We start from the raw sequence: 3,247 nt of genomic DNA, 5'->3' as shown, positions 1-3,247 counted from the left end.
CTTTACCCTTATGACCCAATTACTTCCCAATGTTCTAGCCCTATATATCATAATATTAGGGCTTCAATATATGCATTTTGAGGTGACAAATATTCAATCCAGAACAATAAATGATATCTAGTAGTATCTGTCTCCCTGTTGATTGCCAAAATTTATTGAATGAGTGTAGTTTTTGAGGAGGGTGTCCCATTTCTTCTGGTTGTAGCAATGTATCTTGGTAACTTAGATAACTTCCTTATAAAATAAAATGTAGTGTGATACTTTCCAGACCTCCATTCCTCTTCATTGTTGATCTTTGGATCATCTCTTTCCTCCCACTCTGTTGAAGAATTTGTAGGAACCATAGCTATTCCTATAGCAATGGTTAAAATTATCTTATTTTTTTAAGATTTTATTTATTTATTTGACACAGAGAGAGAGATCACAAGTAGGCAGAGAGACAGGCAGAGAGAGAGGCAGAGAGAGAGGGGGAAACAGGCTCCCCACTGAGCAGAGAGCCCGATGCGGGGCTTGATCCCAGGACCCTGAGACCATGACCCGAACTGAAGGCAGAAGCTAATCCTCTGAGCCACTCAGGTGCCCCCAAATTATCTTATTTTTGTCCATAGTAGTTTCCAAACAGTTAAGTACAATAGAAAAATTATGCCCACTTAGACAAAAAGTAAGGCACATTGAAAAGGGAAACAATATTCAAACTCAATCCTTATAACTTAAGATCACACTGGGTGGGAGGGGTGTGGGAGGGATGGGGTGGCTGGGTGATGGTCATTGGGGAGGGTATGTGTTGTGGTGAGCACTGTGTATTGTATGAGATTGATGAATCACAGACCTGTACCCCTGAAACAATAATATATTATATGTTTAAAATGATTTTAAAAATTCCCTTGTGAGTTCTAAAATAAAAATAAAAATGGAATTAAAGCAAAAAAAAAAAGTCACACTGGGATCCCAAAGCACTATATGGCAACTTTTTTTTCCCCATCACTAGAAGCACTATATTTCTGCCTATCAAAATGACACCATGTAATATGAAAAAAAAACTTACAAAGAATATGATACCAATTATCAAAAATCTTTCATAAAAATGCACATCTATAATTTGAAAATGGACTCTGAACCCTTCATAAAAATACTAAGAATACACTAATTATGTGCATCAAAATTATCATTTTCTTAAATCACCAACCCTTGCTACCATATGATGAAGTTTGGGGTCAGGGAGTTTTGAGTACTAAACATCAATAGAACAGAAACTAGTAAGATCCAGTATGTTTAGAACAACTATTCTTTTGAACTTTTCATGAGGGAGAAGGGATGAAGATATCATCTACCTCTTCAATATTCTTATAAATTCCAAGGCCTTTTCCCAGGAAAAAATGTGAATACACACATATGAACAAAATTTATAATACAATTGAGGAACTTCATGGAAATATTGAAGTGTCTTGCTGAATCCAGATTTTAATTTTTTTTTTTTTGAGTCATTTCCTCTACACACCTCTGGGATTGCCAGATAGTTGAATCAGGAGTAATAAGTGAGTAAGATTTCTCTGGGAGCATTTAGCACAGTTGTCAAAACAAATCCTTCTTAATAAAAGCTAAGAAACCCTCAAATGGATAGGTTTAGGATTTGGCATATTGTTGCTGTATAGTTGTATAGTTGTTTTCTGTTTTTTTTTTTTTTTTTTTTTTTAGGATTTGCTGTCATTCTTAGGTTAATGTCTTCAATTTAGATTAAGCAAATGAAAAAAAATCTTTCAAGATTTTATTTATTTACATAAGAGAGACAGTGAGAGCATGAACAGAAAGAGGGAGGAGCAGACTTCCTACTGGGCAGGGAGCCCAATGCAGGGCTTTATCCCAGGACCCTGAGATCATAACCTGAGCCAAAAGCAGATGCTTGACTGACCGAGCCACCCAAGCACCCCAAGCGAGTGAAATTTTAACACAAGGCTAACCTACTTTCATGTAACAGTTCATAACATGTCAGTTTTTTAATAAATATTTCATCTATTTTTGCTTTCAGAACAATTTATTCACCTCTCTCTATGATTAGTCTGAAGAAGAAAATAGATTCCTATATCAAGTCCCATAACTTAGAAAGTATTTACAAAAAGTTTTCTACCAATGTTGTGTGCAATTAGTTCCAAAGATAGAAAAGTTGTTTTTCTGTTTGGATTATAGATCACACCTCTTCTCATATATCAGTCTGCAAGCAGAAATGGGAAAAATAGAAGCAGTTTCCACTGAATGAGTGGGCAAGGTTGCATGACATCCTTCTGTGAAAGAAGCAACAGTGGACACAAAATGTAGAAATGAATATTAGTGTGTGGGACTTTCTCCAAGATTATGCAATGAAGGCAGTGGGATTTTATGTACCCCATCATGACATATATACATTTTTATAGACTGTTTTTTTAACCTATCAGACCATCTTATCACATATATCTACATATATTTGGTCAAAATAACAGCTTAAATATATTATTCTCAGATGTGCTCATATAATATAATTAAAAGTGATATATATGTAATCTAACTATCTATTCAATCTGGTTGAGTTTATTAACAGACATGACTTTCAGAATAACACTTAGGACCCATTAGCTCCCTGTTGTTCTCAGATTTATTTGTTTTGAAGTCTTTAAAAAGAATGTTAAATACTACGGAAATGATGACAGAACCCTGTGACACAATTTTAAAATTCCCTTAAAGTCACTGTTCAAATGCTACTTGTCACCTCCCAAACATTATATGCATAACCTACATTCAAATATCTATGTACTAAGAGTGCATATTAACTTTTTTTTCTACTTAAGTTATGATAAGGCTTTCATTAATGACTTGGTAAATTAAAACTTTCCATAAAAGAAGAAAATTTGATTTTGTAAGAATTTTGATATTACTCTGAATATTGACACCATGCAATCCTCTGATTATTGAAAATTAGACTGCTCTTATATAAATATAATAATTAAACTTCATATGAATCTAAACTAGGGAACCCTCCCCAGGCAAGGTTTAATTTTCACTGTACAATCACATGCTACTTTTTATTATTATTTTTTTATTTGTTTATTTTCAGCATAACAGTATTCATTGTTTTTGCACCACACCAAGTGCTCCATGCAATATGTGCCCTATTACCCACCACCTGCTTCCCCAACCTCCCACCCCCCGCACCTTCAAAACCCTCAGGTTGTTTTTCAGAGTCCATAGTCTCTCATGGTTCATCTCCCCTTCCAAT

The sequence above is a fragment of the Meles meles genome, chromosome X, assembly GCF_922984935.1.
Source record: "Meles meles chromosome X, mMelMel3.1 paternal haplotype, whole genome shotgun sequence".
Classification (NCBI taxonomy): Eukaryota; Metazoa; Chordata; class Mammalia; order Carnivora; family Mustelidae; genus Meles; species Meles meles.
This window is presented reverse-complemented; position numbering follows the sequence as displayed.